At 51.4% G+C, this 10,466-nt stretch overlaps 1 pseudogene; it reads right to left on the reverse strand.

The window, feature by feature from the left end:
- LOC115391842 (spondin-1-like) overlaps window positions 1–4,874 on the reverse strand; it is a 69,191-nt pseudogene extending 64,317 nt beyond the window's left edge.
- Window positions 4,875–10,466: the final 5,592 nt, after the last annotated feature.

The following is a 10,466-nucleotide window of genomic DNA, read 5'->3' on the forward strand; positions in this document are numbered from 1 at the left end:
TTCCGGGGCACCAGGGTCCCAGGGTTCCGGGGCACCGGGGTCCCAGAGCACCAGGGTACCAGGGTCCCGGGGTACCAGGGTTCCGGGGCACCAGGGTCCCAGAGCACCAGGGTACCAGGGTCCCGGGGTACCAGGACATTGGAGTTCCAGAGCGTCGGCAGACTGAGGTGTTCGTTGAGGGAGGCCGACGTTGGAAGCACAAAGAGCTTCATGACAGAATCTCTTCTTTCTGGGCTGAAACCAGACGGCGCCGGCAAAACCTCCCAAAGCCTGGCTGAGGAGAGGAGCAGCACTGTGAGCGGGATCAGCTCCAGATGTGTTCCTGTTTACACCGAGCAGGAAGTCATTGAGGAAGTCTGGCCGAGTGACTGGAACCTTCCTCTGTGGCTGCAGCCTTCCACCGCTGCAGGAAGCATCTGCTGCCGAACACAAAGGTCACCGAGAGGCAGCGAGAGCCTCGACTCTTTCTCTGCACAATGGAGGACGGTCGCAGCCTTCAGCAGCGCCTCGGGTTCAGCCTGCTGTTACGGCAATTTTATTTAATAGAAGGCATCAGCCGGCGAGTTCGTTTTGGTCTCTTATTCGGCTGTACAGCAGGAGACGTCACGCAGTCAACAGAGTAACAGAGTGAGTTCTGCCCTCGCAGGGCAGCAAGCTTCTAATAACCATCTGCCACGGTCACTCCCAGAGGCCTCCACTGCCCCAGCCGTAGGCCGGACACAGGAGGACTCCCACCAGTCCCGCAGCTGCTACGCTAAGATTATCAGGAAAAAGTAAAACCTCGACAAAGCAGTCACGGTTCTCCACACATCGGACTGTGGGAGCTCCGGTTCTCCACACATCGGACTGTGGGAGCTCCGGTTCTCCACACATCGGACTGTGGGAGCTCCGGTTCTCCACACATCGGACTGTGGGAGCTCCGGTTCTCCACACATCGGACTGTGGGAGCTCCGGTTCTCCACACATCGGACTGTGGGAGCTCCGGCTGTTTACAAAAATACCTCTGTGAGCTCTACAAGTGAGGAGAAGCATGCATACATGAGACATTTCCATACACTGCGCATCAGAAAACATCAGCTCCACTGCACCCGGCCGGGGGGAGAACCCTGGCTGCTCACCTGGAACCGGCCCAGGTGGTCCTGCTCGGCGGCGCCGTCTCGGCCCTCCTTCAGCGCCACCAGGGTGAAGCCTCTGAAATAAGCTGGGCTGGCAGCCAGGAGGACCACTGGAACCAGAACACAGAGACCAGATTAGCTCCAGGCCGACGCCGTCGAAGCAAGTCCAGCAGATGGAAGGTCCAACGGCTCCTTCCACCAAAACAAGAACCTTCTGATTGTGTCTGGAACCCTGGAAGACTGAACATCTCCCTGAAGACCCAAGGACAGATTGATTGCTCTCTCTACCCCCCCCTCTCTCTCTCCCAGCTGCAGCCCAACTTCACCTCTGGACTGCTTTGTTAAGGCCGTCCAGCAGTGACCATCCGAGCTGGAGCGCAAAGGGGAGGCGGGCCAAACCACACACACTGCCTGGACTGATGAGCCACACACACCACACACACTCCCTCCCCGACTCTCAGCGTCTCCACCACACCTCTCTGCTGCCCCCTCGTGGTGAAGACGTGTTGCTGATGCTATAGCTGCGACCGCTGATCCGCTAGTCTGACAGCAGCTTGTCTCACGTGTCTCGCTGTGTTTGTGTCCAGGTTGGCTTTTTTTGGTCTCTGACTTCTAATCACGACTCCCTTTGGAACCCAGATCTGGACTGACGTATCTTTTTTTAAACCCCCCCCACCGTTTCTGTCTGAGTTTCTTTAACTCAGACTTTAAACAAACAAACAAACAAACAAACAGGACAACTTCAAAACAAGACCTGCAGGAACAGGTCCAAACAGCATCTTCATCTTGGCTCCAAACACTGAAACCAGAGAATCGACATTTCAATTTTTTTAAAGGTTTCTCATAAACAACCTGAATTTATAAGTTAAAGGTCTAATACACGATTTTCTCGAAAAGACGAAGCCCCACGTCTGTTACTCACTGTTTGAACAACGCCCTGCTCCAGACCATCGCCCGGCTCTCCTGCTTCTCCCAGGAAACATGGAAGTGTGCGAGCGCGACCTCCTCTTCTCCGGCGTGCACGGCTCTGTTTACAGTTTCTGCGATCCGCCTCGCTCATAAATAAAGATTTTTTTCCGAAACAGTTCCAGTTTCATGATGTCAGACTCGCCATCGGTCAGTACTAGCTAGAAGCTCACCGCTACAGAAACACTCTGAATGCACAAAAGGGAGAAGCTGATTGGACGATAGCACAGAGAACCGCCTGACGAAAGCAGCTCGTCAGAACGACTGACAAACAGACCCACCAGTTATTTAGGTGATCCACCCGGAAATCAAAATCCTGTATTAGACCTTTAAATCTTGACAGTGTGAAGCTGAAGAACCCACCAGGGACCACCAGGGACCCAGTCCACCAGGTTCCACCAGGGACCACCAGGGACCCAGTCCACCAGGTACCACCAGGGACCACCAGGGACCCAGTCCACAGGGACCGAGTCCACCAGGGACCACCAGGGACCCAGTCCACAGGGACCGAGTCCACCAGGTTCCACCAGGGACCACCAGGGACCCAGTCCACCAGGTTCCACCAGGGACCACCAGGGACCCAGTCCACAGGGACCGAGTCCACCAGGGACCACCAGGGACCACCAGGGACCCAGTCCACCAGGACCCACCAGGGACCACCAGGGACCCAGTCCACCAGGACCCACCAGGTACCACCAGGGACCACCAGGGACCCAGTCCACCAGGACCCACCAGGTACCACCAGGGACCCAGTCCACCAGGACCCACCAGGTACCACCAGGGACCACCAGGGACCCAGTCCACCAGGACCCACCAGGTACCACCAGGGACCCAGTCCACCAGGTACCACCAGGGACCACCAGGGACCCAGTCCACCAGGACCCACCAGGTATCACCAGGGACCACCAGGGACCACCAGGGACCCAGTCCACCAGGACCCACCAGGTACCACCAGGGACCCAGTCCACCAGGTACCACCAGGGACCACCAGGGACCCAGTCCACCAGGACCCACCAGGTATCACCAGGGACCACCAGGGACCACCAGGGACCCAGTCCACCAGGACCCACCAGGTATCACCAGGGACCACCAGGGACCACCAGGGACCCAGTCCACCAGGACCCACCAGGTACCACCAGGGACCCAGTCCACCAGGTACCACCAGGGACCACCAGGGACCCAGTCCACCAGGTACCACCAGGGACCACCAGGGACCCAGTCCACCAGGTACCACCAGGGACCACCAGGGACCCAGTCCACCAGGGACCACCAGGGACCCAGTCCACCAGGGACCACCAGGGACCACCAGGGACCCAGTCCACCAGGACCCACCAGGTACCACCAGGGACCCAGTCCACCAGGGACCACCAGGGACCCAGTCCACCAGGGACCACCAGGGACCAAAGGGCGTCCCGCTCCTGGTCCTCCGTGTCGTGGTTTCGTTGCTGCTCAGCAGGTTTCAGGTTTCTTCTGTTTCTGATCGACGGCGTTTTAAAGCTCAGCCGAGGTTTTAACTCACAACAAGGAACGGCCTTCTGACAGCAGCCCCTCACCACACACACACACACACACACACACACACCACACACACACACACACACACACACACACACACACACACACACACACACACACACACACACACACACACACACACACACACACACACACACACACACACAGTTTGGTAGTAGAAATTGTAGAAAATGAAATTGTAGTGTTTGTGCCATTTCATATGATACCTAAAATAACAGGATAGGATAAAGCCTGTGTGTGTGTGTGTGTGTGTGTGTGTGTGTGTGTGTGTGTGTGTGTGTGTGTGTGTGTGTGTCAGGGACAGGAAGTGAATATAGGTCAGACATTCTAAATGTCAGCCTTATCGCAGCTTTCCCACAGGAAGGAAACTGCTTCCTTCAGGCTCCAGCTGTTAAAGACAACCTGCTGCTGATTATTCTAAGGATGATTATTAGATGATGATTATTAGATTCCTGCACATAACTGTTAGGATGGCTGTTATTCTGTGGATTATTGACAGAATCATCAGTCTGTAGATAATTATTTTTAGAATTATTAATCTGTAGATCTAGCTGCAGAGTTTGATGGATTTGTTCATGACTTTTTGCTCTTGCACATTTTTCTTACAACGAGTCAAGACTAAAGCATACTTAATAATGTTAATCTGATTTTTTAATCTACTGAAAACGAGTGTGTGTGTGTGTGTGTGTGTGTGTGTGTGTGTGTGTGTGTGTGTGTGTGTGTGTGTGTTGGGGGTGATTATTAAATGAGCATGGCTAAAATTGTTTCACTGATTCCCTTTAAAGTAACTTTTATTATTTCTTTTTTTTACAAAACAAGTTTCTCAAACTGCTCCAGATCAACAGTCACACAGATCTGCACGTGACGCTGGAAAAGTTTGAAGAAAGACTCGGAACAAAGTGGAGGAGAAGGTTTGAAGTCCCTGCTGAAGCAGGATCCGGACCCGGACCCGGACCCGGACCCGGCCGGGCTGGGCTGGAGCTGTACCCACCTCTGGAGGTGGTTCCGGGCTGGTAGGTCTCCGGGTCTCCCTCCACCCGGAGCCTGAACTCGTGGTACCCGTCCCTCCGGGTCCCCTGGGTCTGCGCCCGCAGGATCCGCCCGCAAAACCCGTCCGAGCTGCGTCCTGCTCCGGGAGGCTCCTCCACGGCGGACCCGGCGGAGCAGCGGGAGGCGCAGAGCAGCAGCAGCGGCAGCAGCGGGAGGCGCAGAGACACCTCCATCTCTGGAGGAGCACAGGAGCAGACTGAGGACTGAGCAGCGAGGAGGAGGAGGAGGAGGAGGAGGAGGAGGAGGAGGAGGAGGAGGAGGAGGAGGAGGAGGAGGAGGAGGAGGAGGAGCTGAGACCACGGTCAAGCCAGCCGGCGCTCTGACAGCAGTCAGGTCAGCCGGCACGCTGTTTAGCGGTGCGCACATATTCTCCGCATTACGGTGGAAGCGAAACCGAGAGATGGCAAAACAAACGTCAAGCGCGGCGGATCAGAACTCACCGTAATCTTCACTGGAATGTGGCGGTCAGAGAGGCGGGCCTCCGCCAGCGCTCCAAGCAGCCTCCAACAACCAGAAGAACACCAGATATAATCAAATGTAATAACCTGATAAATATCAGTTGTGTGTTTCTCTGTTGTTGTTTTTTAATTATCTGATGTTTATGTATGTTCAGAATCAAATTCATAAATGGTTGTTAAAATGTTTTTATAATTCATTGTGAGGTTGTGAACTGAATTCAAAAATAGTTAATTGATATTGATTTTTTTTTTTTTGTATTTGGAGAAAGTTTTTTTTGCGTGTGTGACGACACAGCAGGAGGGACTAGTTTTGTGTCGGCGCGGAGGTTCACGGGGGCCGCGCATGGAGGAACGGGAGAACGAGAAACGTGTGGGGAGGAAACCAGACTTGGAGCCGTACTGGAGAGCGAAATCTGGATTATATCCCAGTCAGGCGGACTTTATCGGGTGGACCTCGCTCATCCTGTCGGGTGGAGCGGGTTTTGATGACGGAAACCCCGTGCTTACTTGCCGTGCAGCTGGAGCTAACGAGATTAGCTTAGCTTGCTGGAGCGGCCTTGGCACGGCTTGCTTGAGGAACGTCGGACGCCACAGGAACGGGGAGCGCTGTCGGTGGGAGCTGTGGAATCAGCACGGACGCTGCCTGGTGGAGGTCAGTACTTGGTCAGCAGGTGGGACCGAGCCCTGCAGTTGGCCGCTGTTTCTTTCTTCGCACAGAGAGAGGACAGTCTGCCGGCAGGGGAACTACAGGTGTGGCAGGGATACCGTCACCTTTGAAACTGGGGGGGAACGCCATTTAAGAGCTCCAACATAAAGCGCGCCAACGAACTATAAACTGAACTTTAAAACAAGAGTGCACTCAGGCTCACAGAATATAGTTTTTTTCATTTAAATCCCGGGTGATTGTGTTTATATTGATTGATTCATTGTCCATTCAAGGTGTTAATTTGATGTGGTTTTGAAAGAGTTCAATACAGAGTTCACTTCAATCGTTGTGGTTGTATTATTTCTGCGGTGTATTCATACAAAGTGAAGTGAGAATCATACATTACCCTAGACTGTTTTTTTCATTGGAATGTCTCTCTCACCTTAATTTTATTAATCTAAAGGGACTCTTATTTCATCCGTCCATTATACAGTGTTTTATGTAGAGCCGGTGGTGAGAGGGTTACATTTTTGGGGCTCGTCCGGGATTGTTTTATTTTTTCTGTGGATGTGTGAAACTCGTGGCGAACTAAGTCAGCATCTTGTGTGATTCTGTGTGACTTTCAAAATGGATGCTGCTGAGATTGAAGCATGGTGCAGAAGGAAACAGGTCGCCTGTGAAAATGCTCTTGTGTTGAGTAACATTGCTTCTGATGTTGCAGATGATGTGCTGCTCAGAGCTTTAAGCCAGGTCAAAGTTTTGGGAAAATGTACGATTGTCGATCGCTGTCTTGACACCGCTTCTAAGACGCAGTTTGTGCTAATTCGGACTTCCACTGACCTGACTAAGCAAGACCTGCCAGACTGTGTTGGACTTCCCGGGGAAGTTGGGCCCTGGCCTGTTCATGTGCTTCCTGTTTCTCAAGGGGAGGGAGGGTTTAAAGATAAACTACTGTCCTTTTTGGAGCAGGAAGGGAAGACGGTTGCTGACATCCAAGGGTTTCTTGATCCCTCCCCACTTAATGTAAACACAGCACTGATCAATGCACTTAGCTCCATTGTGGACAAATGTAGCCCAGCCTCTGCTGATACCCATAGCTACCGCAAGCTGCGCATGTTTTCTGGAGTCAAGCCTGTTCCCAGTGGGGAAGAGGAGTACGATGCTTGGGCTGAGCAGACCATGCATTTGCTCGAGGAGTGGCAGTGCAATGATGCTGTGAAAAAACAGAGAGTGGTGGAAAGTTTGAAAGGGCCTGCAGCAGACATTGTCCGATTTCTAAAAACGCAGAGCCCTTCTGCTACTTCTTATGACTACATGCAGGCTTTGGAAGTGGCTTTTGGGACCACTGAGAGCACTTCTGACCTTCTTGTGAGATTCAGACACACATTTCAGAATGATGATGAAAAACTTTCCAGTTACCTGTTCAGGTTGGATAAATTACTGCACTCTGTGTTGCGAAAAGGTGGGATCAAGGTTCCTGAAATGGATCAGCTTCGCGTTGACCAGATTGTGAGGGGTGCGTTACCCAGTGACATGATTGCCTTACGCATCCGCATGACTCATAAGCTGCGAGCACCTCCTTCTTTTAGCGAGTTATTGAAGGAAGTGAGGGAGGAGGAGGATGTGCTTCAGAGCAGACGTGATGTCAAAAGTAAAGTTGTGTCCAACACTGTTTCAGTGCCCTTACCAACTTCTGATGACAAAGAGCACTCTGATGTGGAGCAGCTGAGAAAGGAGATCAGTGTCATGAAGGCAGAGATGGTGAATCTTAGAGCTGCAACCGTAATGACTCCCACAGACACCCGCGAAGCACGGGCCGAAATCCCAAAAGGGAAATTCAGGAAAAGTGATCAGCTACAAAAGTCCCACTATGATGAGGACAAACCAGGGATTTTCTGTTATAAGTGCGGGGAGGATGGACATTTCAAACGCGAGTGTGAGGGTGAGGAGAACCTCAAGAGAGTCAACAATCGCCTGATAAAATTAACCAAGAAAATGGGAAACTACCGAGGGACCCAGTAAAGGAACGGCCTGGGGTCCCGGTGGTAAAAACACGTTCCAACAAGTGCATCAAAAGTGATAAACAAGTGGTAGACACTATACCAGAAGGCTTAGTGGGCCCCAGTTCAGCTGTGTCAGTACAGATTGAGGGCATTTATGCTAAAGCCATCCTTGACACTGGCTCTCAAGTTACTCTGCTGTACAAGTCTTTCTATGAGAAGTACCTGACTCATTTGCCATTGACGCCTATCAGTGCCTTACAAATATGGGGACTTAGCCCTTCTGAGTACCCTTATGATGGTTATTTGTCAGTCAGGTTGGAGTTCATGGAGGCTGATGTCGGAGTGGTTGAGAACATTGATGCTCTTGTGCTGGTCTGTCCTGACCCCGCGGTTAAAGGCGAGGCATCCATTCTCATTGGCACAAACACACCCACTGTGCAGCGGTTGCTGAAAAGCTGTAAAGACAAGAGGGGGGAGGACTTTTTGAGCACAATGCAAATTCACCCTGTGTTCCAAGGTGTGTTTGAAAAGTTAGCTGACACGCCACCCTGTTGTGATGATGACGATGATAAGAGAGGGACTGTGTGGTTCACTCAAACAAAACCTGTAACCTTGCGCCCTGGGGGAGTGGCTAGAGTGACAGGTGTTCCAAAGTTTCAAGGAATTCCCAGTAGTCATGCGATCCTTGTGGATTCTCCCGATGAACAGTCAGATGACTCAAGATTCCCCGATCAGATTCTGGTGCGGTCAGAACTGCAGGCATCATCTGTAGTAATGTCGAAAAGAATCACGGTGCTTGTCAGAAATGTTTCAGCCAAAGCAGTCACGCTGACCAAGGGCACGCCAATTGCTCATCTCTTTCCTGTGGAGGTGATGCCTCCACATGGAGTGAGCAAAGAGACCAAAGATAAGTCCAAGAATAAAATGACTCCAGCCTCTTTAAATTTTGGAGATTCTCCCGTCTCTAAAGAATGGAAAGAGAGACTGACAAAGAAATTGATGGAGCGCTCCGAAGTTTTCTCCACTCATGAGTTTGACGTGGGATGCAGTCAAAACACATGCCACACCATTAAAACCACCGACGACAGACCCTTCAGGGAGAGGTCTCGTCGACTGCCACCTGCTGATGTTGAGGCATTGAGAGAGCATTTAGGGCAGCTAAAGAAGGCTGGGATCATTACTGAGTCCCGCAGCCCTTATGCTTCGCCTATAGTGGTGGTAAGGAAAAAGAATGGCAAAATACGGATGTGTGTGGATTTCAGGACCTTGAACAGGCGTACTGTCCCAGACCAGTATACTGTGCCGAGGATTGAAGATGCTTTAGCTTGTCTAAATGGCAGCAAATGGTTCAGTGTGCTTGACTTGAGGAGTGGCTACTATCAAGTGCCGATGAGTGAGAGTGACAAAGAAAAAGACAGCTTTCATTTGCCCGATTGGTTTCTACCAATTTGAACGGATGCCACAGGGAGTGTCAGGGGCTCCTGCCACATTCCAACGCATTATGGAGAAAACTGTCGGGGACATGAATCTGCTTGAGGTGTTGGTTTATCTTGACGACCTTATTGTGTTTGGTGCCACTCTTGAAGAGCATGAGGCGAGGTTGTTAAAGGTGCTTGATTGACTCAAGGATGAAGGGCTTAAGCTGTCGCTGGACAAATGCCAGTTTTGTCAGCCATCAGTGACATATGTTGGACATGTCATCTCTCAAAATGGTGTGTCTACCGATCCCAAAAAGACCGAGGCTGTAACCACATGGCCCAGACCAACCACAGTAACTGCTTTGAGGTCATTTCTTGGTTTCTGTGGATACTACAGGCGGTTCGTGAAGGATTATTCCAAAATCACTTATCCTTTGAACCAACTACTGTCCGGTTATCCACCTGCTGCAAAGAAGTCGAAGTTGAACAACAACAGGGACTACCTCAACCCAGCTGAGCCTTTTGGGAGTAGATGGGATGGAGAATGTGAAGCAGCCTTTGAAATGCTTAAGCAGAGACTTGCACAAGCTCCTGTGTTAGCTTTTGCCGATCCACGGTTACCCTACGTTTTGCACGTGGATGCCAGCCGAGAAGGCTTAGGGGGTGTGCTTTATCAGGATCAGGGCGAAGGCCTGAGACCAGTTGCTTTTGTGAGTCGGAGCTTAACTCCCTCGGAAAAACATTACCCTGCTCATAAACTTGAGTTTCTGGCATTGAAGTGGGCAGTGGTGGATAAGCTACATGACTACCTGTATGGGGTGAAGTTTGAAGTCCGCACGGACAACAATCCACTGACTTATGTGCTGACCTCTGCTAAACTTGATGCCACCGGTCACCGCTGGCTAGCGGCATTGTCGACATATGACTTCAGCCTGAAGTACAGGTCTGGGGTTCAAAACATTGATGCTGATGCGTTGTCGCGTCGCCCACATCTTTCACAGACCTCAGAACAAAAATGGAAAGACATTTCCCCTGCAGGTGTGAGAGCTATGTGTCAGAGTTCTACAGTGACCAAGCAGAGAAATCATTGTCTGACAAGGGCAATTGATCAGTTAGTGCCTTCTGTCCATGCCCTTCCACAGGTTTTCTGTAATTTGTCCACTCTGAACACCCAAGGAATGCCAGTTTTGACTCACAGGGAGTTGTCAGAAGCTCAGCAAGAGGATGTTGCCATTGGAGAAATATGGTCAGCTTTTCAGCAGGGTGATGTGTCG

Source organism: Salarias fasciatus, chromosome 7 (genome assembly GCF_902148845.1).
Source record: "Salarias fasciatus chromosome 7, fSalaFa1.1, whole genome shotgun sequence".
Lineage (NCBI taxonomy): Eukaryota > Metazoa > Chordata > Actinopteri > Blenniiformes > Blenniidae > Salarias > Salarias fasciatus.